The following is a 27,449-nucleotide window of genomic DNA, read 5'->3' on the forward strand; positions in this document are numbered from 1 at the left end:
ACTAGGGTTTAGACAAAATGACCTATAATCTTTCACCATAAAAAATGACTTTCCAAGAAAAAATAGCTCTTGACTTCAACATTAAAGTTGTTTGGAATGTCATTTTAAGTAACTCTGCGCTTGGAATCATTTTGATATGATAAATATTGTAGGAGATAGGCTTTGGGGAACCCCAATTTTGACTAGTTGACTTTCTCTGGTCAACCACCATGAACCAACTTGCTAGCTTGAGGTTCTCTTAATTTTTGGGACTCATGGAGGATAATAGATGTGTAAGATGATTAAATGTGAAGTATCCCTTGAAATATTTGATCAAATGTTGAAGAAACTTGTTGAAGAAGTCACACAAGATACCCAGATGAATTAGGGTTTCCAAGGCAAACAAGCTTCAAACTCTTGATGAATTCTTGATCAAAATGATATGTGAAGATCATGGGGATCCATATATGATGCTTTTAGCCAATGTGAACCAATTATTGATTGCACTCATTATATTGAGGGTCTTAAACACTAGATATGAGCTTGATAGAGCATAGGTGAGCATGCACACTACCTACAAAAGCAACAAACTATACATTGACATTTTTTTGTTGGTATTTTGGTTAGTAAATAATGATAGCAAAGTATGATACAATCAAATGTGCTTGGTGATCTCTTCCAATGAAAACCTAATGAAAGAGGGGTAAGGAGGATGCCAAGGTGTGATCCCAATGTCAATGCATATGATGAGATATCATGAGGGATCTTAGGGTAAAAATTAGGGTCTTACAGCTGCCCCTATTTAAGGACATTCTAACTCAGGAGATGAAGATTCAAATCTTTGTATCGACTCAGTAGAATGGACTTAAATAACAACATATAGAAACAAATTTTGGTCCCTAAGAGACCTCATGATGCATATGATATAAATGTTAAAAGGAATCTTTGTGGAGGGAATATTGCCACAAAGAAAAAGAATCCGGAGAGACTGAAAGTCCGTAGGAGCATAATGCATTAGACAAGGAAAGCTCTCTAGGGAGACATAGACTATGGGGATAAAAGGTTTTGGGTAGGCTAGGCTACGACTAAAAACTGCTGTAGACACAAGAGGATTCCATGAAAATAAATCGATGGAAGGAATCGATCGAGGAAAAAGGGGAAAGCCTGCAAGGGAAACAGGCAAATCAAAACAAAGTTGAAATACTCGGACCAAACAGGGAATATCGATTTCACTGAGGAAATACGCACCCAAACTCAACTAGGGAAGAATGAAATTCAACACAGAAGTACCAGAATTACATTATCTATTATCGGTTACTGGGTAAGGAGATAACATAATCTGACAGAGAGGCATCTGTTACCGGTTAGGGTAAACATATCAAGGATGACTTACTGAGGGAAACAGGAGATGTATTCATTACCGGTTACTGGGTAAGAATAACCTGTTGGGGAAAAGCCAAATAGGATTTACAACTACCGGTTACTGCACAGAAAACCGAAGAGAGTCGCCATTTAATTGCTATAGCGGTAAATTCATGACCATTAAGCTATGGATAACTTAACGTCAATAAAACCAGAGTCGCCACCGCGCTTTTATTGTTTCCAAAGGAAAAGGGAAAAGTACGAACAAAGCCCAAAGATAAGAAGTTTTCAAATCAAAACTAATAAAATGCCAGAGATCACAGGTAAGGGGGTTGGTTACACAGAGGGAATGTGTTAGCACCCAAAGTGTCCTAGGTACTCCTAGGGAGCCCTCTTTTATATGTGTATGTGTTTTTGGTATAAAAGATGTTTGCAATAAATAGGGTGTGGAGATGAGAAAAGAATTCATTAATTATATTTTTGTGTTTGAAAAGACCTTCGGACTTGTGCCTATGTACCAACATAAAAATGAGGGATCAAAACCTCGTAGTTTGTGGTATCAATTTCAAAATGAGTGGATTACTTTTAATCAAAAATTAAGTTTAAGAGAGGCACAAAAGAAGCCTACAAAAAGTTTGAATGAATGTTAGTTCTTTTTATCTTTTTAAATTTTAATCAATATGATTAGATTTGTTTACAAGTTTGATTAAGAAAAGAGTTTTAAAAGGCAATGGCATAAGGCCAAAGTTTCTAATTTGCAAAAAGAGTCTAAGTTTTAAATCACAAGCAAATAAAGTTTTTGAAAAGGGGGAGAGATTTTGAAATTTAAGAAGTGGAAGGAGATGAAGAGACTAATCCTAAGCATAAAATTAAAAGTTAAGAGTTGAAAAGATCTGACCAATGGGATGCAATCCAACAGACAAGAATGTCATATAGAAAACCCACTTTCGCTTTGGACTTTGAATCAAGCAATAATAATCAAGCAATTAGCAATATCAAGCAAGGCATCAAATAAAGATGGCCACATCCAAGCAAGCAACTTCACAGCTAACAATCTTCTTTATCTCCTCATGTATCAGATGACATACTCCTAGATTAGCTCAGAATAAGGCATTAGACACAGGTCCAAAGTAACAGTTGCATCAAGACCATGTAGCAGATGAATTCATGTGAATCCCAATATTTGCATCAGATGAAAGCTCAAATCATAATAACTTGGTCTCAAAAAAGTTGGCATTGGCCAAGTCCTTTTTACATATGGAATGTTGCCTAACTCTAAGTCCAAAAGCTCAGATCAAATCCTACCGTCCATATAAACATTTTTTAGGGTTTTTGTTGTTTATTAATTATTTTAAGGTCCTAAGACCATAAACACAAACAAAATACACCAACAAATATATACAATCACAATATATGGCTCAAGTGCACAAAGTAAAAATGACATAAACATAAACAAATTAAATGATATGTAAATGACAAATGAAATGGTAAATGACTTGAATTTAAATTTCATAAAGTAAATGACTTGAAAATAAAAGCAAATAATGATAAAAGTTAGTCAAATATTAGTTGATTAGATATTAGTGATGTTTTGCTTTTCAATTGATTAAGTCATTCTTTGGAGAACACTCAACCCTCTATTCACAAGCATGGATCCTTGAACCAAGAAATCTTCCAAAGGAAGGAAAAAAGGACAAGTTTCCACACAATACCATGAAAGGGGGAGACTTACAATCTCACTTACTAGAATGTTATGCCTTTAGGGTCAAAATTTAGCTCCATGTTAAGCAATCGTAATTGGACTTATGTAGAAGTCACAACTATCTGAGGTCGGGAAATATAAATTTTGGTGCTAATGCATGTTAAAAATATGGTATAATGAACCATACTCCTAAAATATACCACACACAAAAAAGAAAAAGATCAAAGGATGGACCTATCTCATCCATACTTGTATTGGTTCATCTAACACAAGGTTATTGATGAACCAATTAGCCTTAGGATATTGAGACTTCATTGGTCAATGGAAAGGATGGGAGAGAATGGGATTGAAGATGAAGAGGGAGGGGAGATAAGAGAAACACAAATTGGTCATGGGAGGAATTTTATCAAATTAAAATCATTCATTCATTTTTGGAGATGAAATGTACATTTCATCAATCCCCTAAATCCGATGATTTTAACTTAATAAAAGTCAAATCAACATTAACCAAGGCCCAAACACATAGTCACACTTCACAAGTCAAGAAAAATGGCTCAACATAATTTTTACACAATTAATCAATTAAAAATCAAATTAAAATTGCATTTAAATTAAATCTAGTTTGGTCAAAATCTAAAATCTCTTCAAAACACCAAATAAATGGCCAAGAGATTTATCCTAGGATAAACAAGGTCAAAGAACCTTAGACAAAAAATTTCATAATTTTTGAAAAGTCAGAAGTATTTACAAACAATTAAAAATATGCACAAAAACAATTAATTCATGAACAATATCAAAATTAATCCAAAAAATAATTTTAATTCAGAAAATGAAAGAGTAAAATATATAAAGATTTTTGGTGAAAGTCCCATATTTTTTGGATTAAAAATGAAATTAATATGAATTAATCAAAATAAATGGATTAAATGAAAAATCAGAAAATAAAAAAAAAATCAAAAAAATAAGGGCCATCAGATCTCCCTCATCAATTGAGGTGATAGATCTAATTGCCCAGCGCGCGCTTCCACCAAACACTACAGTCAATGCGTGCACACGCATGGTAATCACTTTGGACGTGTGAGATTAGAACATGAGAACTATATCAGATGGCCTGGATTGATCCAGCGCACCACCGGAACCCTAGCTCTGGTCATCTCCTCCGGTGATCACCACCGTTCTGGTGCAGGCTCAACTCCCTGGAAAATGAAAAGTGAATACACTAATTTGAAGGGAAAATGCTCATGAGCATAAATATGACCTCAATTTCTCCAATTCCAAGTATATAAAAAGATATAGGGATTTGAATTTTGAGGATCAAGAACTGAGTTGCTTCGATTTGACCTCAAAGGAGCTCAATCTTCTTGCCTACATTGATAGGACTTCAGACAACCGAAAATCACAAAGAATGGTGAAGAATTGAGGGAGAATCGAAGAGATGAAGTTTTTGAAAATTCACCTTCAATGGAGCTTCAAACTTGCTCGATCTTGATTCCAATTATGCTTGGCCTTGCTTCAGAAGCTTGTTGGAAGTGATTATAGTCAAGAAAAGGTCTGGACTCTTGGAGTTTCAATCTCAAAACAGATGGAGATTTGAAACTCAATTTTCCAAAGAAAACCTTCGAGATTATCCTTTAATGGAGAGGGTTTAGATTGCAGGTTCAAAGCTTGGGCACGAGGTCTTTAATTCTAAGCAATAAGGGTTGTATTTATAGCCAAGGAGATTCATTTCCACACACTTCCAAAAATGGAAAAAATTGAGTAATTCTCTTGCATGCTTTCATGGGCGTGTGATAGGCCCGTCAAGTGATGTATTTAGGTCCAAAAATGAGTGAGGACATTGCTGAAATCAATTCATGTGGCCATGCAATCGTGTATAAAATGTGGAAGTGAAAATCATCCAAATGGTTCCTTATATTGCATCCATGCGTAAGTCCTTCATTATTTGGCCAAATGAGGTGATCTTGGACGTTTTCGAAAGGTGAGATCAAGGGGAACAATTTTCATGTTGGACACTTTTTGATTTGAAACTTGTATCATGAGGAAATTTGAGATTGAAGTATGGGAAATCAAACATATTTGAAAATTTTCTAAGTCCCAAGTCAAATGTTCACTTCTTCCACCTTGAATAACTTTTTCTATGGAATTCAAATGAGAAACGTTCCTTAGTCAAAGTTGTAGCTCTTTCAAACATATTAAATTTGGTCAATTTTTTTACCTCATTTGGATTTAGCATGAAGGAGTTATGCATTTTAGAAGTTGAGAAAAATCACTTGTTCAATGGTAAAGGCCCAAAATGACCTATAATGTTTCCTCTTGGCACATGTATTTGCAAGTTGAATTTGAAGTTTCTCCAAACATAAAAGTTGAATTACACATCTTGAATTTGATCATGGAATTTTAATGGCTTTTATCTCATAAAAATTGAGCAAGTCATGGTCTTGGGAAGTTGACCTCCAAACTAGGGTTTAGACAAAATGACCTATAATCTTTCACCATAAAAAATGACTTTCCAAGCAAAAATATCTCTTGACTTCAATATTAAAGTTGTTTGGAATGTCATTTTAAGTAAATCTACATTTGGAATCATTTTCATATGACAAATATTGTAGAAGATGGGGTCTAGGGAACCCCAGTTTTGACTAGTTGACTTTCTCTGGTCAACCACCATGAACTAACTTGCTAGCTTGATGTTCTCTTGATATTTGGGACTCATGGAGGATCATATATGTGTAATATGATTAAATGTGAAGTATCCCTTGAAATATTTGATCAAATGTTGAAGAAACTTGTTGAAGAAGTCACACAAGATATCCAGATGAATTAGGGTTTCCAAGGCAAACAAGCCTCAAACTCTTGATGAATTCTTGATCAAAATGATATGTGAAGATCATGGGGATCCATATATGATGATTTTATCCAATGTGAACCAATTATTGATTGCACTCCTTACATTGAGGGTCTTAAACCCTAGATATGAGCTTGATAGAGCATAAGTGAGCATGCACACTACCTACAAAAGCAACAAACTATACATTGGCATTTTTTTTGGTATTTGGGTTAGTAAATAATGATAGAAAATTATGATACAATCATATGTGCTAGGTGATCTCTCCCAATGCAAACCTAATGAAAGAGGGGTAAGGAGGATGCCAATGTGTGATCCCAATGTCAATGCATATGATGAGATATCATGAGGGATCTTAGGGTCAAAATTAGGGTCTTACAATTGGTGTTAATGCATATTAGAGACTTGGTATAAAGAACCAAGCTCCTAAAACATACCACACACAAAAATAAAGGTGGGATGGACCTATCTCAATCCAGCTTATGTTGATTCATCTGACACAAGGTCATTGATGAACCAACTAGCATTTGGACATTAGAGAAATCATTGGTCAATGATGGATTGGGAAACGAATAAGGATGAAGATTAAGAGGGAAGGGGAAATAGAAACCCAAATTGATCACAAGAGGAAATTCATCTGATCAATACTATCCATTCATTTTTAGGGATGAAATATACATTTCATCAACCCCCTAAATCCAATAGTATTGGTCAAACAAAAGTCAAATCAACCATGACCAAGGCCAAATAGAAAGTCAAACACCACAAGATCAATTAAATGGCTCAACAAATTTTTTAAACAATTAATCAATTAAAAATCAATTTTAAAATGAATTAAAATGCATTTTTAAATGGACAAAACCTCAAATCCCTTCAAATCACCAAATAAATGGCCAAGGGATTTATCCTAGGTCAAACAAGGTCAAATGACCTTAGACAAAAAATTTCATAATTTTTGGAAAGTCAAAAGTATTTTAAAGTATTTAAAAACAAGTCAAAAATCAATTAATTCACAAAAATTATCAAAATTAATCCAAAAAATTACTTTAATTCAAAATATGAAGAGGAAAATATTTAAAGATTTTTTGTGAAAGTACCATATTTTTTGGATTAAAAATTAATTTATTATGAATTAATCAAAATAAATGGATTAAAAGAAAAATGAGAAAATAAAAACAAATTAGAAAAAACAAGGGCCATCAGATCACCCTCATTAATTGAGGTAGCAGATCTGATGGCCAGGCATATGCTGCCAACGATACATTTCAGTCAATGCGTTGCACACATGGTAACCTGAACCAAAGGCTATGATTAAAACGTTCAAACATAATCAAACGGTTAGAAGGGTGCCAACACACCACCGAAGCCCTAACTCCGGTCTTCTTCTCCGGTGGACCTCACCAGACTAGTCCACCACCGACCTTCACAAAAATGGAAAATGAATACACTAATTTAAGGGAAAAATACTCAAGAGTCCAAATCCGACATTAATTTCTCCCAATTCCATGTATATTAAAAGATACATGGATTTTAAATTTGAGGTGCATGATCTGAGTTCTTCGATTTAGCCTCAAAGCAACTCAATCTTGTTGCCTATATTGGTAGGACTTCAGCCAACCAAAAATTAATTGAAATGATGAAGAATTGAGAGAGAATCAAAGAGATAAAGTTTCACAAAATTTACCTTCTGTTTGCAGTGAGGAAGCTTGATCTCAATCTCAATTTGCTTAGGCTTGCTTCTACCAACTTGCAGGAGATGAAATGAGTGATTAAGAAGCTTGGATTCTTGGAGTTTCAATTCCAAAATAGAATGAGAATTGAAACTCAGTTTCTAAAGAAATCTTCAACATTATCCTTTAATGGAGGTTTGCGGAAGAAGCAGGTTGAGGCTTGGGCAAGGTGCATCCATTTCTAAGCTTAAGGACCATATATATATAGCATTTCAAGTTACTCTCCACACCTTCCAAACTTTTGCCAAAAATAGCAACTCTTGGTTGCATGCTTGCATTGGCGTGTGATAGGCCCATTAGATGATGCCAAAAGGTCCAAAATCATGTGCTAATCAACCTGAAATGATAACATGGGATCATGCATTAGGGAAATGGAAATTGGACATTTAACTTACCAAATGAGGTCATGCATTACACCCATGCGCAAGTCCGTCAAAAATGCTCTAAATGCCATGATCTTGGACTCTTTGGAAACGTATAATGAAGGGGAACCACTTTGATGTTGAGTACTTTTTCATTTGGAACTTGGATCATGATGAATTTTGAGGTGGAAGTTGGAGAAATCAAACATGGTTGAAAATTTTCTAAGTTATAAGTCAAATGACCACTTCTTTCACCTTGAATAACTTTTTCTCTAAGATTCAAATGAAAGTTATTCCTTCATTAAAGTCGTAGCTCTTTAATTCCTTTTTAATTTGGTCACAAATTTTACAACCATTTGAATCTTTCAAGAAGGAGTTATGGATTTTAAAAATTGAGGAAAATTGTTTGTTCAATGATGATGGCCCAAAATGACCTATAATGTTTTCTCTTGGCACATGCCCTTGCAAGTTGAATTTGACATTTATCAAAGAAGAAAAGTTGGATAAGACATCTTTAATTTAATCATGAAACTTGTATGATATTCATATGATATAAATTGAACGAGTTATGGTCCTTGGAAGTTAACCTCCTAACTAGGGCACAAACAAAATGACCTATATTCGTTCACCATAAAAATTGACTTTCCAAGAGAAATTAGCTCTTGATGCCAAAATGCACGTTGTTTGGAATGTAATAAAGAGTAAAGTTTCTCTTGGAATCATTTTCATATGACAAAAATTGTAGGAGAGAGGGTCTAGGGAACCTAAGTTTTGACTAGTTGACTTTCTCTGGTCAACCTCTTTGAACCATCTTGCAAACTTGAAGTTCTTTTGCTCTTTAGAGATCATGGAGGATCATATATGAATAAGGTGATGCATCATAAAGCATACCTTGAAATATTTGACCAATTGTTGAAGAAACTTGTTAAGGAAGTCACACAAGATACCTAGATGGATTAGGGTTTCCAAGGCAAACAAACTTCAACCTCTTGATGAATTCTTGATCAAATTGAAAAATAAAGAACATGGGGATCCATATATGATATTTAGAATGATTGTGAACCTTTTATATGATTGATCCCTTGCATTGAGGGTCTTAAACCCTAGATGTGAGCTTGGTGACGCACAAGTGGACACACACATTACCTACAAAAGAAATAAAACTACACTAGACATATTTTTGGTATTTTGGTTAGTAAACAAATAAAAACAAAGCATGATACAATCAAATGTAACTGGTAATCACTCCCAATGAAAACCCAATGAATGAGGGGTGAAGAGGATACCAAGGTGTGATCCCAAAGACAATGCAAATGATGAGATATCATGAGGGATCTTAGGGTCAAAATTGGGGTCTTACACTTGTTTAAGAAGGTTTCTCACTGGTGATGGATTTGTCAGAGAGCTTCTTGAACATAGAAGTTGAACTTTCCGAGAACTTGGCTAATGCCTCATCAAAGGTTGGTAGGGTGAGTTCAGGTTCAGAAGGTTCAGGAATTGGTTGGTTTGCTGGTACAAAAAGAGTTCTTTCTGAGTCAGTTGTGGCTTGAATATCTTTAAGGTTTGGGGAGGTTGGGTCAGAATAATATGAACCGGGATGTTCAAAGATTGTGGTTAGGTCATAGTAAGGAGGGGTGTTGTGGGTGGTGGAGAAGGTTGGTGAGAAGGGTTCGTTGAATAACATTGCTTCAGAATGTGGGATAATGGTTGTTTGGAGGTTGAAGAGGGATAATGGAGGAGAAGGTGTAGGTTCTGAGTGGGTTTGGTTGGATGGGTTTGGTTCAAAATGAATTGGTATGAATGGTGTTGTTCATATGAGATAGGTTGTGAAGAAGTTTGATGAGAAGGGAGTGAGGTTGTTGGTTATTGAGATTTGGATTTTTTAGTAGGAACGTTTATATTTATGGTAGGTGGAGTGGAGGAAGTTGTAACTGTGGTTGAGATTGTGGGAGGTGGTAGAGGAATTGATGAGGCAAGTTGCCTAGAAACAGGGAAAGAGGAGTTCAGAACTTCTGAGATGGAAATCTTACCAGAAGGTACCGAAGCAGATATCAGAGGCACTATATTATTATTGGTTGATAAAGACTCTCCCAGATTGAGAATCTTCTTTTTCTGAACAGTTGTCTTCTAAGAGGGTTCCCTATTTATTTTCATGAAGTTTGGAGGATGATCTGGAAGCCAATCCATGCTGAAGCTGGACATGTCGTAGCCTTGAGCTTCCAGATCTTTCAGATAAAATTATATGACTTATGGAGGATCAATCTTGGTGAAGAGGTACATATCATCCACTTTTTCTCTTTTATCCTTCAGTTCTTCCCAGGAGGTGTTTTTGGTAGGTTTGACAAGGACCTTGTCAGTCAGTCCCATACTCTTTAGGTTCCTCTCATTGAGGAGCTCCCCAACATCCACTTTGACGTTTTCCATCAGATTCAGATGAACGAGATAATCTACCAGACCATTCTCAATCAGAACATCTGAAATCAACCTACCCAAAGGGATGTAGTTCGTTGGCTTCATGTTGTTTATGGTATCTCTAACAGAATCTGTTAAGTATTTGAAGAGAAGATATGGTAGATTAAGCTTCAGACCCTTGTGCAAGCAGTAGAGGATGCACTTCTGGGCTGTGTTAACATAGTCAGAAGAGCTGGATGATGGATGGTGGTGGATGCATCCCAGTATTATCTTGAGCCACACCCTCATATTCTTGTGGAGCACTTGATTTTTAGATGATGTTCGTCCTTCAGGGTTCTGAGAAAATATGACGGGGATGATTTACTAGGTCATGTACTTAGCCCTAGGATTGATGTTGTAAATCCTTATGCCCCTAGCCTCCTCCATGTTCAGAAGCGTAGTAATAGACTTTTCAGTTATCACTACCTTGACACCCAGAACATGAGAGACTATGTAACGGTCATCGCAGTAAATAAATCTCCAGAATTCTTTTACAAGATTTGTGTATATGGGACCATAGAGACGGTTGAAGTAGATGATTCAACCCTGATGTTTCAATTCTTGTGTAAAATCCATGCCATTGTGTTTGAGGTTTTCAAAATCACCAGCAATTCACAAAGAACTTCCAGTTGTTCAAATGGTGTTGATAAGTTGATGTGGGATGGACAATCAAGAACATGAGGTTCTTGATAAGAGGTTGTTGTTTGAAGAGCAGTAGTGGGGGCGAATTGTTATGGGTATTCACCTTATTGTTCTTAAGTGTTCATCTCTTGAGAGAACTCGAAAACTTGCCGTTCTTGAGCATTCATGATAAAGTTCCAGAGAAAAAGATGAAGAGAGGTTGCAGAGAAAAGTTGGAGGTTGGGGTTTGTGTAAGTAGTGAAGAGTGAAAGTGTGAATAGTGGGAGTTATGGGAGTATATATAGGAAAAATCAACGGTAACTTGAGAAGGAAAATAAAATTAATTTTTGCTAAGAGCAAGTTTAGACAATCATGGGGAAAATTAAATGCAGCTAATGATGAGATTCTAATCTCAAGATTTGGACACTGCTCGAGGGGATCTCAATAGTTTGGCCATTGAGTTCTGAGCTAGACAGGTGTCTAGAAGAACCAGAGCCACACATTTGAGAGGCCACATGTTGATTTACTCGGAGTCAAGAATACCAAAAGGTTTCTAACTTGAGATATTTCTGATAAAGATATCTTCTAACTTGTAGAAGTATCCGAATCAGATAAACATCATATGCTTGAGTCAGAGTCTAATTTTACATTAGAGATGGGAAACACAAGTTCAGAGTCATTTTGGGCAATCTGCCATATTTAAAATTTTCGGAATGAAGAGAAATTTATCTTCAGCTAAGGGTTTTGTAAATATATCATCCCATTTATGGTCTATATCTATAAATTTTAAAACAATTGTCCCTTTCTGAACATAATTTCTAATAAAGTGGTGTTTAATTTCTATGTGCTTCGCTCTAGAATGTAAAATTGGATTCTTACTTAAGCAAATAACAACAGTATTATCACAAAAGATAGGAATGTTACTCTCATAGATCTGAAAATCCTCAAGTTGATTCTTCATCCAGAGCATCTAAGTGCTGTAAAGTGAAGCTGAGATATATTATACTTCTGCAATTGATAGTACAATGGTTGATTGTGTTTTGCTTGCCCATGAGATGAGGATTCCTCCCAGAAACTGACAGTTCCCAAATGTGCTTTTGTATTCTAACCTATCTCCAGCATAATCGGCATCACAATACCCAAAAAGCTTGTACTCTGATGTTTTCTTATACATCAAGCCAAGATTAGGTGTTCCTTTCAGATACTTAAGGATTCTCTTAACATCAGTTAAGTGAGATTCCCTTGGATTTAACTGTAATTTAGCATACAAACATATGTTGAATAATATATCAGGATGAGAAGTAGTCAGATAAAGGAGAGAGCCTATCATACCACGATAGAGTTTCCGAAAAACCTTTCGACTTACCTCTTCCTTCTCCAGAATGCAAGTAGGATGAATGGGAGTCATGGCTGGCTTGCTTTCTGACATGTCAAATTTCTTTAGAAGATCTTTTATGTATTTGCTTTGATAGACATACGTGGCTTCTGATGTTTGATTGATTTGAATAACCAAAAAGAACTTTAGTTCTTGCATTAAACTCATTTCAAATTCTGCTTGCATTAACTCAAATAATTCTTGGCAAATAGAGGGGTTAGCAGAACCAAATATCATATCATCAACATAAATCAGACAAATCATAAGATCGTTTCTAATGTCTTTGCAAAAGAGAGCGGAGTCCATTTTGCCTCTGATAAAATCATTTTCCAAAAGAAATTAACTAAGTCTTTCATACCAAGCTCTAGGAGCTTGTTTCAGACCGTAAAGATATTTCTTAAGTTTGAAAACATGTTCTGGAAGTTTTGAATTTTCAAAGCCAAGAGGTTGATGGACATACACTTCTTCAGAAATGTAACCATTTAGAAAAGCACTTTTGATGTCCATTTGGTATAATTTAATAGAATTATTAACAACAAAAGATATAAGGAGACGAATAGATTCTAACCTTGCGGCTGGATTAAAGGTTTCATTGTAGTCAATTCCTTCTTGTTGACTATAACCTTGTGCCACCATCCGTACTTTGTTCCTGACAACTTCACCTTTTTCATTTAGCTTGTTTCTGTAAACCCATTTAGTTCCAATCACATGGGTTCCCTTGGGTCTTGGTACAAGATCCCAAACATCATTTCTGGAAAACTGATCAAGTTCTTCTTTCATTACCAGAATCCATTCTTTATCTTTAAGAGCTTCTTCACAGGATGTTGGCTCTATCAGAGATACTAGTCCCATAAGTGTTTCTTCAGAATATTTGAATGTTGATCTTGTACTGACACGTTCATCCATGTTTCCTAGAATCAGTTCTTTAGAAACATTCTGCCTATTTCTTTGTCTTTTCTGATTGATTATGCCTTCAGGTGCTTCCTCTTTCTGCTTCTTCCGAACCTTTGGTCTTTTCGCTAGAGCCTGCAAGTGTGATCAGTAAATTTCTCAACTAGCTTTGACTTTTCAGAATCAAGATTTTCATCAAATCTAACATGAATTGATTCCTCCATAATTTGTGTTTATGTATTGTATACTTGATATCCTTTAGAACGTTTTAAGTATCCCAACATAATATACTTTTGTGCGTTAGAGTCAAACTTGTTCAGATTGTCTTTAGTGTTCAGAATAAAACAAGAGCATCCAAAAGGATGAAAATAAGCAATGTTGGGTTTTCTTCGCTTGCGCAGTTCATAAGGAGTCTTCTCCAGAATAGGTCTGGTAGAGATTCTATTCTGAATGTAACATGTTGTATTCACATCTTCTCCCTATAAATGCGTAGCAACATTAGTCTCATTGATCATGGTTTTGGCCATTTCTTGGAGAGTCCTATTCTTCCTTTCTACAACTCCATTTTGTTGTGGAGTTCTAGGACAGGAGAAATCATGGGATATTCCATTAGAGTCAAAAAGTTCTTCAAAAATTTTGTTTTCATATTCGCCACCATTATCACTTCTGACTTTGATAATCTTCGAGTCATATTCATTTTGCACTTTTGAACAGATATTGGTGAATACAAAATGTGACTCATTCTCGTGCCTTAAGAATTTCAACCATGTCCAACGAATGTAGTCATCAGTAATGACAAGTCCATACTTCTTACCATTGACTGATACTGTCTTAACAGGTCCCTAAAGATCAATTTGTAGAAGTTCCAGAGGTCTGGAGGTGGAAACAACATTTTTTGTTTTGAAAGTAGTTTTAGAAAATTTCCCTTTTTGACATGCGTCACAAAGAGCATCTGAAGAAAACTTCAGTTTAGGTAGGTCTCTGACTAACTCAAGTTTATTTAGCTGAGAAATCCTTCTTAAGTTAATGTGACCTAAGCGTCCATGCCACACCCATTGCTCTTCATTAATAGACATCAAGCATTTCACGTTTTGTTTTTTCAAATCTAAAAGTTTTATTTTGTAAATGTTGTTCTTCCTCTTTCCAGTGAAAAGGACTGTACCATTTTTCTGATTGACAACCTTGCACGTTTTTTGGTTAAAGATAATATCATAACCGTTATCACTTAGTTGAATTATGGATAACAAATTATGCATTAATCCCTCATAATAAAGAACATCAGAAATAGAGGGAAGATATTTGTTACCAAATGTTCTAGATCCTCTGATTCTTCCTTTGTGATTTCCTCCAAAGGCTACGAAACCAACATCTTTAAGTTCCAGGTCTTGGAACATATGCTTTTTTCCCGTCATGTGTCACGAGCATCCATAGTTCAGGTACCATGACTGGTGTTTTAATTCTGCTGCATAGGATATCTGCAACATACACTATTTTATCTTTAGGTACCCAAAATCATTTGGGTCCTTTAGGATTAGTTTTCCCAGAGTTTCTGAACACTTTGAGTTTTCTAGCGTTATTGAACTTTTGTGCCTGTACCGGTGTATAATGGTAAGAAAAAGGAGATTTTGGTTTGTTTTCTATAGAAGGTTTCTGATCATCATCATCAGAGTCATAACCAATTCCTCTTTTTCTATTATGACATACATCATAGATCATAGAAGCCATTCTACTTCTATCTAGGCTATTGTTCAAATTTTTTTGAAAGGATTTATCATATTTGTATATGATAGTGTTAGAAGTTGGTGGAGCTTTAGAAAGAGTTTCCTCAGTTTTGAACATTTCTTAGTTGAAAAATATTTTTCTCTTTCAAGAATAAAATTATTTTCTTTGAGTTCAGACACTTATTTCTCAAGCTTGTCACACTCTTCAACAGTCTCTTCATGAACCTTTTTCAGGTTCTTGAATTTTTGTCGAAGCTTTTGATACAAGCTTAGAGATTCTGACAAACAGGATTCAAGATCAGAACGAGAAAAGTAAGATAATACCTCTTCAGAGTCAGACTCTGTTTCAGATGAACTTCCAGAGGTAGTGGCCATGAATGTTACGTTTGCTTGCTCTTCTTTAGAATCAGATTCTAGAGCTTCAGATTCAGAGTCGTCCCATGTTGCCATGAGTCCTTTCTTCTTTGCTTTGAATGAGTTCTTCTTGAAGCTTTATTTTTTGGAGCTATCTGTCGCATCCGCGAAAAACAACCGGCAGGCTAAAACAAAACAACACAGAGCCGCCACCGTGCGTTATTTATCCCAAAAGAGGGAAAGGAAACGCTCAGAGTAAACCTGGAAAAGCATGGTCTCGCGACCAAAGAGAATGGGATCGGGAGTCGGTTATGCGAAGGGAAGGTATTAGCACCCCTACGCATCCGTCGTACTCGACGGGATCCACGCTCTAAAAGAAAGAAAAGGTTGCTAAAACAAACATCACACACACACACCGAAGACAACACAGGTGGGGGAAAAGAGGAGAGGGCTCGCTAGGATATCGCATCCTATGCCTACGTATCTCGTCTGAAACGAGAATCAGAGCTGCCGTAGTTCGGCTCACGCACGCCGAAACAAGACACACACAAACACAGGCAAATTTGGAACCTGAACGCCAATCGCTGGACTTACATCGGCTTCCGAACCAAACAAACACACTCAGGATACGGACAGCCAATCGCTGGGCTTACGTTCATATCCTGACACACAAAAGGGAACAAGCAAACACACACAAAAAGAAAAAAGTGCCCGGAGAGACCTCGCACGGTCTCCTGCCTACGTACCTCATCTGGTATGAGGATCAGGGCGACGTAGTTCCCCTTAACAGGGAAGAAATTCTCACCTAACCAGATACAAAGGGAGACACACTACTAGGGAGCTGTACTCGAGCCTAGATGTTATCATGCATCATTGCCCTATGTTATGGTTTCTATCCTAACTTGCACAGGCTGCAAGCTAATCCTAAACAGGCAAAGCAATCAAAGCAAACATAATCAAAACAAAGCAAACATTTCAAATAGCACACACTATATCCAGTCAAGTGAGGCTCAAACAAGGGTGAGGCTGCAAGAGCAAGCCAATTGTACAGGGTAGTGTTCGCTCTTAACCCTGACATTGAGAGTCAGGGTGAAGCAGATGAAAGGTGAGTGAAGATGAGACTTCACAGCTCTTATCCCTGGCCAGGGAGAGCTTCAGACAAAGGAGCGTGGGTTCAGAAAGTGGGAACCCTTCTACACTCAAGACTCTGACTCAACTGATCTTGGGTTAATGTCCCAATGCATCAACACAGTGGTGTGAGCAGAGGGACGACTCAACAAGAATAGTAGGAGGTGGACTACACACCTCTTGTGTCTGCCAATTGCCTTAATCAAGGTCTTTTCCTGCTTGGGGACAAAGTTAAACAATCACAAACATCGCCTCTTAAGGAGGACTTCAAACAGTTGCCTGGCTAAATAACAAGCCAGGTCTTCCAGACTACATGGAGACAAGAGAGTCTACCTCAATTGGTTTATACAACCAAGCAGCAGCACAGCAAGTTCTCAAAGAACTATTAGCAACTAATATACCTGAAATCAATCAAATACAGTCAGTATACCAATCACAAAGTCAAAACAAACAGCATAAGAACCAACAGACAGTGTATAATCAGACAATGCGCTATGCAAAGCACAATCAACTCAAGTGAGCCAAGCATCCTACAAAATAAACCAAGTTAGTTCATAACAAGCATATAAACCAAACTCAATCAACTTGCATTAATCTCCTTAAAGCATTTGCTTCTTAACCTGAAAATCACATTCAAACGTGAGAAACAAGACCACTAGGACAAGCCTAGGGTCCAAAGGAGATGAAAAATTCAAAACAGCAAGTGAAAATTAATGAAAACCAAGATTTATCAAGCAAAAAGAGAATCCAATTGGTCTCACATCAAAACTATGTACCAAATCCATTTCATATACAAAACATGCCAAACTATGCACTTTGGAAACACATTAGAGCAAACAGAATGATCACAACCAAATCAATATCAAAACAGCTCAATAAATTCCACAAAAATTCAAGTATGAACAGAACAAATTGAATGAGTAGCATATCAAATTTCATGTTATTTGGACAAGTGGAAGTAGGGAAATTAAAATCAGGAAGTCATGGTAAGCAAAAACAACCTTAAACAAGGTCACAACTCATGTACCAACTTCAAGCAAGTGTAAAACAGTGGAAACAAAAGAAAAATGAATGGGACCAAAGCCAAAATGAAGTTAAGCATGTTACGAACCACTCCACCAAGTTTCATCTTCATATGATAAGGAATGAAAATTTTACAAGGCATGTAAGTCGATCACTCAAGAAAAACCCTAAAATGACTAAACAGCAAACAAAAATACCAATCAAATAGGAAATGGATAAAAAAATCCTACAAAAAATCATGGTGAAACTAGACATACACAAGTAATCACATGCAAAAATTGAGAGCAAATGGCAAAGCAGAAGCATGGAAACAAAATTCAAGAACATGGCATAACATAGTGTGACACACATTGTCACACTCAACTTGATCACATCATATCCATCAATCCAGAAACTCAAAATTAGCAAACTATACATCAAAATCACCAGGAAAGAGTCAAGAATGTGCATATAAAATTTCAAGCATTTTGGATAAGGCATCATTATTTTATGAATGAAAGAGTGAGCATGGTGCACAAAAGACACATTCAAACAATCCCTAGGCATTTAATTTTTCCACACGTGCACAAAAATATTAAAAATCACCAAAAAAGACTACACATCACAAGGAGAATGGTGAAAAAAGTCTCATCAAATTTGGATTAAAAATGAATGACTTATGAATTTTCTAAGATGCAAGATCAAAATGAAATAAAAAATGAAAAAAAGAAATGAAATATGAAATGAATTAATGTCACAATGGCAAATGCGTAAATATGAGGCAACGAAGCTAAAACGCGGCGTTTCAATTTAATCGCTGGCAGCACGCGATTGGTTGTAAGGCGCGGTAAACACCAAATTTGAACACAAGCCAAGCAAACAAGATCAAACACAACTGGAAACGCATTCTTGGAGTGTTCATCAACATCATCACTTCCAGAAATCATCATGAACAAATTTCAACCAAAATGAGCAAACGATATATCAATGGAATCATCATTCAATGTACATCATGGATATGAACTTAATTTGACTTAACTCTAACTACACAGCATGAATCGATCAAAACAACATTTGAACATCAAACTTTAATTCCAGATCTCTTCCTTAATACTCAACCAAATTCAACGATTCAAAGTTCATGCTACTCTATATTGAGAGATCTATCAAAGCCATATCATAGTTTGAGCAATTATCAAGGTCGAATTCTAACCTTATGATGATGGCAGTGATGAATTCGTGTGTTTCCAAGTCCAAAAGTTGAAAACAGATACAGTTTGAAGCTTAGGAAGGTGAATGGAAGAGGCTTTGTAGCTCCAGCATGCTCCAGTTCCAAAATCCTTCAAGATGCCATGGATGATGAATGTGATAACAGTCACGATTCTGCAAGCCCCGCTTTGATCTTGTTGCAAACAGTTCTTCACAAGTGATTATAGAAGATGGATCAAGCAAGAATACACACCATGGATGATGAATTTGCAATGAAAAATGATGAAAAAGTGTGAAAAAGTTTTGAGAAAATTGAGAGAATTGTGATGAAAAGTTTGTTAGATCTGAAAAGTGAATTGTGATTATGCATTTTCTGTTTTGATTAATGTTTTATACCACATGCTAACCCAAGTGCTAATCACAATTAACAAAATCCAAGTGAAATTAGCAAAGTGAGTTTTTCATGTCAAATGGCCAAAATGTCCTTTTCCAATTCAGCCAATGTAACAGTACAAAACCAGTTGGAACAAGTCATATTTGATGTTTATGATGTGTTGCAATTGGTCTTGTATGCAAATGCCTTGTATTTTGGAAATTGACCTTTTTTCCCACCAATTTTTAAATGGTTCACTTGAAAAATGGACTTTTGCTATGATGATTTTTGATGAAATGTGATGATGCATCATGAAAGTACATGTCAAATGTGGTTTGCTCAAAGAAAAATCACCCAATTTGGCCTTTCCATTCAAAAGTTATGCCACCTTGAATTTCAACATTTTTTGAAAATAATTTGATCATAACTTGCCAACCACACATGAGAAATGAGTGTTCTTGGACTTTTTGGAAAGGTGAGAGCAAGATCTACAACTTTCATGTTGGACAAAATTTCATTTGAAGCATTTTTGGACACGTAATTTTGAGGTGAAAAACTTTCCATTTTTGGCAATTTTGAATTACAAGTCACTTTCTATTTTTGGAAAGTTTCCATCTGACTTTATTTTCTTCATTCTTGATGTTTGAAATGCCAAATGGAACTTGTTTAGACATGAAAGAAGTGTCTCTAACTCTCTCCCACCTCCAAATCCATAAAATCAGGCACAGTTGACCACAATTGACTTTTCTGATTGATAGATGAATTTGGCTATGCACTGATCAAGTTGAGCCTCAAACTCCTGATGAAATGGCTCCAAAATGAAACCCTAGCTTCCATAAGCTCCATACAACCATGAAATGATCCCCATATCCATTGAAAACCCCATCTCCTTGCCAAGCCCTGACTGGCCCAATGCAGATGATTCAACTGATTAGGGTTGACCAGTGGTCAAAACCCTAATCCCAAGGTATCTGATCAATCTCTTGATGATGACAAAACCATGATGATGATGATGTACCCTTTCCACCAAGATGAAGCTCAATCTCCTTGAGAATCAAAAAACCCTAATTGGAATCACCAACCCTCAGATGATTAATGATCAATTCAATGAAACCCTCAGCTTGCATCTTAACCTCTCTTATCTTCTGACCAAGACTTAGGAGGATGACTTGCTTATGTTGCCACATGATATGCAAATATGCAATGCCTAATGACCTAATAAATGCAATGCAATATGTTAAGCTAGTCCCAAGAGAGGAGGGCAAATTTTGAGGTGTTACAGCTGCCCCTATTCAATCCACTGTGAACCTGTCGATATGAATAGCCTCGGCTTTCAGATGATCAGGATGAAGAGTGATTGAATACCAAGAACAGACGAACAATTTGCATTCTGATGGGAAAATAATTAACAGTGCCTGTCAGAATCGGCAAAGAACACAATCTTGAAAGAAGAACCCGTCTGGTACGGAAAAAGTCGGCCGGAATACCGAAACAGAAACGTCGACCTGTATACCAACATAAATGGTAACACAGGGATAACCATGGCCTGAACACCACACATCCGCTGGGGATTATCATCTCTTTTTAATGCTTTTCTTGAACCCCGAAAATTTTAATAATCTTTTTTTCATTTTCTCGAACCCCGAAATTTTCTTTCGCGCAAATGATCCTGGATCACTGCATTTGAACCCCGACATCTTGTTTGCCAATAATGAACCCCATTCTCCATTTGAACCCCAGTCGCCTGACGATAACTTGTGATCGCCGTTGTGAACCCCATTCTCCAGAAAATGCCTCAACATCTCCCTTTCTCCATTTGAACCCCGCTCTCCAAAAAATGCCTCAACATTTCCCTTTCTCCGTTTGAACCCCGTTCTCCGCTTTCTCGTGATAATTCCGCTGGCAACGTCGGAAATAACACCAAACACCACTCTAAGGGCGACATATCAGAGGGTACACCTTCACAAAAGGAAGGTAACATGTGCAACTCTTCCTCAGAAGACACCTATAACGACCTCCATTGACCTCAGCCAAAGTCCAAGGTGGCACATGAACAGAAGATAATCCTGAGGATCTCATCCCGGATAAAATCTTCAACTCCAATCCCCGTTTGAACCCCGTTCTCCAGAAAATGCCTCAACATTTCCTTTTCTCCATTTGAACCCCGATCTCCAGAAAATGCCTCAACATTTCCCTTTCTCCATGTGATCCCCGATTGTCGCGCTGATCGCGTAACATCCTTGGATTTTATTTCCATCTCCACCCGACGGAAAAATTTCCTCCAGTATCGCACTACTGGGGAACATTGCTGATCTGACATCATGATGCTAAACTCCTTAGAGTAACACCTTCACCATCCGGCGAAACTAAATCTCAAACGGTAACCACGACTTGAGTCGCACTGATCACGTAACATTCTCATCTCTGTCCGACGGAAAAGTTTCCTCCAGTATCGCACTACTGGGGAAGTACTGCTGATAAAAAAACAGTGCCAAACTCCTCGGAGCAACACCTTCACCCTCAGGCAACCACTTCTCAAACGGTAACCACAGTCTGAGACTAGCTCATGCTTGCAATATGATGCATGATTGATTTTTTCCAGCGCAATGCTCCATAATTATGGAAATGCTACGCGATTTATTATGCAATATGCTATGCTTATCCTAAATGATGCATGCATAAAAGATATCCCCCTCAAGGGACTCTTCTGGGGGAGCTCGAGACACTCTGCTGAGGAACTCGCCACCACTCCAATTTCCGCCCTGCTGGGGAATGGCACTGCTGCCGGGAAATAGGCAACCCTTGCTGAATAATATCTCCTTTGCACCCGATCCGCTTGGGGAATTGCTGGGGAGAGATCCACCAACGCACTCTGTGGGGAAACAACAGTCTTTGACTTGCTGGGGATATCAATCCCGACTCTGCTTGAGAAACCACCACACACAGATACTTCCGCTGGGAAAACTGCAACCTTCAGGCCTGGCGACCGGGGAAGCATCGATCTGAAACCTACTGGGGATAACCATCCTGACCCTGCTAGGGAAGCCACAGACCTTGGATCTGCTGGGGAATTAGTCCTCACGACTCTGCTTGGAGAGATGAGGAAAATCTGATACCGAACACCCGTCGACTCGTCGACCCCTTGGTATTCATATCCAACTCCCATGTCAGCTTTCTAATTTTGAGAACTCCCAGACTCGTCTGGGCTTTTCTGCTCCATCATCTTGTATTCCAAACCGCTCCGTACTCGAAGGAAAGCGAACTCCTGGGACTTATACAGACTTTTCAATTTTCAGACTTTGAAGAGTCTTCTTGATTAATTCCAAGGATCTTCGTACTTCTTTCCGTCGTCCTTTCACCATTCCTCTATCCATTCGTCCCTGATCGGACTCCGTGGGGATTTGTTTTGTCAATAGCTTCCACATCACAACCTGCAAGTGAGTGAAAATATCTAACAGTTCCTGCAAAAGAGATCGTTAGATAAAACCGTGCCCCAGGCGTGTCAAGATTTCAACACTTGGGTCACTCAACCTTCCGAATAAGATTTCAAACTTTCAATCTTATAAGCATGCATTGGAAGGGACCTGTATGTCTTAAAATGCAAAATTCTTTATCACAAACAATTGGATGTTTTCGCAATCAAAGCGGTAATGAAAAACAAAAACAAAATTATTTGACTGAATATGCATTTTATTGATTGAAAAAGTGTGGCTCAAACTGAGCAATACAAAGGAAGCAATTCCTGAAAAGAGGTAATTGCGCACAAAAGGAAAAATCTATCCTAATGGCAATGTGAAACCCGTGATCTCATCGAGTTCCAACTCAGTTACACCCCATATGTCCTCAGACTCTCCGTGCTTTCTTCCTTCTGAACAAGACGATTCCGATTGATCCCTACCGGGTTTTATCCATGATGCTTTAACCAAAGCGCAAACGATCATACCGGACGCAGTTTTTCGTTTCAATCCCTCTTTTGCCTGGACCGCCCTTTCGGGTTTTCAGTCCACCGGGATACCCTTTTTTGCACAAGTCGCCTTTCCAGGTTTTCGACTTGCCGGGTGTACATTTCTCATTTTTATCCCTAATTTTTGCCCGAACCTTTCCTTTCTGTTTTTTGGTTCGCCGGGATGCCCATTTTTGCCTGGACTATTTTATTCTTTTCGTCCAGCGGGTCTCTTATACGAAGTATTTTTTAACTGCGTCCGCATTCATAGGGGATGGAAAATCCTCGCCATCCATGGTCGTCAGCAACAAGGCTCCGCCAGAGAAAACCTTCTTGACCACGAATGGACCTTCGTAATTAGGTGTCCATTTGCCCCTTCGATCGTTTTGAGGAGGAAGGATCCTTTTCAGCACCATATCACCCACGTGATATACTCGAGGTCGTACCTTTCTGTCAAAAGCACGCTTCATCCGTTGCTGGTACAACTGCCCATGACAGATGGCTGCCAGCCTCTTTTCCGTAATCAGGCTCAACTCCTCATACCGGGTCCTTACCCATTCAGCCTCTTGCAATTTCACGTCCATCAGGACTCTCAAAGAGGGAATCTGAACCTCAACAGGTAACACGGCTTCCATCCCATATACCAATGAGAAAGGAGTTGCCCCAGTAGATGTGCGCACCGACGTTGGATACCCATGCAATGCAAACGGCAACATCTCATGCCAGTCTTTGTAAGTTACCACCATTTTCTGCACAATCTTCTTGATATTCTTGTTGGCTGCCTCAACCGCCCCATTCATCTTCGGAAGATAGGGAGAAGAATTGTGATGCTCAATCTTGAATTCCCGGCACAGTTCTGCCATCATTTTGTTGTTCAAATTAGAATCATTATCAGTAATGATTCTCTCAGGAACCCCATATCTGCAAATGATGTCTCTCTTGAGAAATCTGGCAACGACCTGCTTCGTCATGTTCGTATAAGAGGCTGCTTCTACCCACTTGGTGAAGTAATCAATAGCCACTAATATGAATCTGTGCCCATTCGAAGCTGTAGGCTCAATCTTTCCGATCATATCAATGCCCCACATAGCAAACGGCCATGGAGACGACATCAAACTCAACGGGTTAGGAGGTACGTGCACCTTGTCAGCATAAATCTGGCATTTATGACACTTCCGCACGAAATTGAAACATTGGGCCTCCATTGTCATCCAATAATAGCCTGCCCTCAGCAGCTTCTTTACCATTGCATTCCCACTGGCATGGGTACCGAACGATCCTTCGTGAACCTCTTTCATCAATTGGCTTGATTCTCTATCATCAACATATCTGAGCAAGACCCAATCAAAATTCCTCTTATACAATACCCCATCCTTATTCAGGTAGAACACCATGGCCAACCTCCACAGAGTCTTTCGGTCCTTCTTAGATGCTCCCTCAGGATATTCTTGAGTCTCCAGATAGCGCTTGATATTGTAATACCACGGCTTCTCATCATCAGGCGCTGTATCAACAGCAAACACATAAGCCGGTCTATCCAGACGACCTACTTCCACACTGGGGAACTGATTCCACCACTGCACTTTAATCAAGGCAGCCAAAGTAGCCAAAGCATCTGCCAAAGGATTCTCTTCTCTGGGCACATGATGCAACTTCACCTTGGTGAAAAACGTCAACAATCTCCTCGTATAATCCCGGTATGGAACTAAATGAGACTGATGCGTATACCATTTTCCGTTAACTTGATTTACAACCAGAGCTGAATCTCCATATATGACAAGGTTCTTGATTCTCAAATCAATCGCCTCTTCAATCCCCAATATGCAAGCTTCATATTCAGCCACGTTGTTGGTGCACTCAAATGTTAGCCGGGCAGCAAAAGGAATATGGGATCCTTTCGGCGTAACTAAAACAGCACCAACACCCGCTACCATTCACGTTAACGGCCCCATCAAACATCAGAATCCATTCGGATTCAGGGTCAGGCCCCTCCTCCGGGATTGGTTCCTCGCAATCTTTCGATTTGAGAAACATGATGTCCTCATCAGGGAATTCAAACTTCATCGGTTGATAATCATCAATGGGTTGTTGGGCGAGGTAATCAGACAATACACTCCCCTTGATTGCCTTTTGAGAGGTATACTGTATATCATATTCAGTCAAAATCATTTGCCACCTTGCAACCCGTCCGGTCAATGCTGGCTTCTCAAAAATGTACTTGATTGGATCCATCTTGGAAATCAACAAAGTGGTATGAACCAGCATATACTGCCTCAGTCGGCGAGCAGCCCAGACCAAAGTACAACAAGTTTTCTCGAGTAGTGAATATCTTGTTTCACAGTCGGTAAACTTTTTGCTAAGGTAGTATATGGCATGCTCTTTTCGACCAGACTCGTCATGCTGCCCCAATACACACCCCATAGACCCCTCGAGGACTGTCAGGTACAGAATTAACGGTCTTCCCTCCACAGGAGGCATCAGAATCGGAGGCTCCTGCAAATACTCTTTTATCTTTTCAAATGCCGCTTGGCAATCATTATTCCACCTGACCGTTTGATCTTTTCTCAACAACTTGAATATAGGTTCACACGTGGCTGTTAGGTGAGATATGAACCGTGAGATATAGTTCAATCTACCTAAGAAACCACGAACCTCCTTCTCTGTTCTCGGTTCAGGCATTTCTCTTATTGCTTTTACTTTTGCAGGATCAACCTCGATTCCTTTCTCACTTACAATAAACCCCAGCAATTTACCGGACCACACTCCAAAAGGGATTCAACCTCAGTCTGAACTGTCTCAACCGGTCAAACAACTTGGTCAGATCTACCAAATGCCCCTCTTCTGTTTGGGACTTCGCTATCATGTCATCAACATAGCATTCAATTTCATGATGAATCATATCATGAAACAAAGTCACCATGGCCCTCTGATAAGTAGCACCGGCGTTCTTGAGACCGAATGGCATCACCTTGTAACAAAAGGTGCCCCATGGTGTAATGAACGTTGTTTTCTCCATATCATATGGCGACATTTTGATTTGATTATAGTCAGAAAAGCCATCCATGAAGGAAAACACCGAGAATTGAGATGTATTATCTACCAACACATCAATGTGAGGTAATGGAAAGTCATCCTTCGGACTAGCTCTGTTCAGATCTCGGTAGTCCACACACATTCTCACTTTACCATCTTTCTTCGGGACTGGCACAATATTCGCGACCCAAGGCGGATAATTAGTAACAGCAAGGAATCCAGCATCCCACTGCTTCTGCACTTCCTCTTTAATCTTCATCACCATGTCAGGTCGAGTTCTGCGCAACTTCTGCTTCACTGGAGGACAATCTGCTCTCAACGGTAGCTTGTGCACAACGATATCGGTATCCAACCCTGGCATATCTTGATAAGACCAGGCAAAGATGTCGACATACCCTTTCAACAATGCCACCATTCTGCTCTTGACACTTTCCTCCAAAGCAGCCCCGATTTTCACTTCTTTCTTGACCTCGTCGGTACCCAGATTCACAACCTCAATCTGCTCTTCGTGCGGCTGAATCACCTTCTCCTCTTGTTTTAACAACCTGGCTAACTCCCCTGGTAGTTCACAATCTTCTTCGTCTTCTTCTTCAGCATGATATATTGGATTGTCGAAGTCATACAGAGGTGTAACAGGATTGTTATCAATGAGATCCAGAGAATGATCGCATCTGCATGAATGTGGATTCATGCATTGCTTTAGAACCGGAACGAGACAAATTGAAAAAGAAAAATGAAAGCATTGCCATTTTTATTTTGTTTTTATTTTTAAACTGCAAAAATAAATGAAAAACAGGGAACACCGCTTTTAATTGAAAAACATCCTTTTATTCATGATGCAAAATTGCAAATTTTAAACATGAGGTGGCCCTTACAATGGACCAATACGTTTCGGGCAAAACGTATGGCTTTCATGCAAATAAAATCAAAACAGGAAAAATATTACTCTTCCAGCAGAGTGACCCGGATGATCTTTTCAGCCTTCCAGTTCTGGATTCCCATCCCTGGTGCGCACGGCTTTATCCATCGGTCCATTTCACAGTCACTATCAGCTTCATCACTCATCATGCAGATGTGATCCGGATCCAGCATTCCGGCACTAGTGAATGTGACCGACGTACGACGTCCTCTTCCTTGTCCAGATGAGCCTCTGCCAGGCTGGTACCCCACTCCAAAGCGGTCCTTCTTTGCAGAGATATCCATCATCCTGCCCCAACCAGGAGCCTCTCCATTCTTCACCACCTCGGCGGCCTGCTTGTACGAAGCAATGGACGGTTTCTCCTCTTCTTTTGCAAAAAGAGCATTCTCCACCTTAACGGTTTCGAACGCTTGACTCGGCGTCTCCCAGATTTCGCCGTCCATCTCAAC

Source organism: Lathyrus oleraceus, chromosome 6 (assembly GCF_024323335.1).
Source record: "Lathyrus oleraceus cultivar Zhongwan6 chromosome 6, CAAS_Psat_ZW6_1.0, whole genome shotgun sequence".
Classification (NCBI taxonomy): domain Eukaryota; kingdom Viridiplantae; phylum Streptophyta; class Magnoliopsida; order Fabales; family Fabaceae; genus Lathyrus; species Lathyrus oleraceus.